This window comes from Arachis ipaensis, chromosome B10 (genome assembly GCF_000816755.2).
Source record: "Arachis ipaensis cultivar K30076 chromosome B10, Araip1.1, whole genome shotgun sequence".
Lineage (NCBI taxonomy): Eukaryota > Viridiplantae > Streptophyta > Magnoliopsida > Fabales > Fabaceae > Arachis > Arachis ipaensis.
In genome coordinates this window covers 99,204,802-99,205,402 of record NC_029794.2, presented here as the reverse complement: position 1 = coordinate 99,205,402, position 601 = coordinate 99,204,802, and positions in this window count along the sequence as shown.

The window sequence follows — 601 nt, the reverse complement described above, 5'->3', positions numbered from 1 at the left end:
GAATCAATAACACTATCTGAATTCTAAGTTCCTATAGATGCCAATCACTCTGAGCTTCAATGGATAAAGTGAGATGCCAAAACTGTTCAGAAGCAAAAAGCTACTAGTCCCGCTCATCTAATTAGAATCTGAGCTTCACTCAAAAACTCTGAGATATTATTGCTTCTCAACCTATTAGTCTTCTATTTAATTTGTCTAGTTGCTTGAGGACAAGCAACAGTTTAAGTTTGGTGTTGTGATGAGCGGATATTTTATACGCTTTTTGGGGTTAATTTCATATAGTTTTTAGGAGATTCTAGTTAGTTTTTAGCTTATTTCCATTAGTTTTTAGGAAAAATTCATATTTCTGGACTTTACTATGAGTTGTGTGTTTTTCTGTAATTTCAGGTATTTTTCTGGCTGAATTGAGGGAGCTGAGCAAAAATCTGATTCAGGTTGAAAAAGGACTGCTGATGCTCTTGGATTCTGACCTCTCTGCACTCAAAGTGGATTTTATGGAGCTACAGAACTTGAAATGGCGCTCTTCCAATTGCGTTGGAAAGTAGACATCCAGGGCTTTCCAGCAATATATAATAGTCCATACTTTGCTCAAGGATTGACG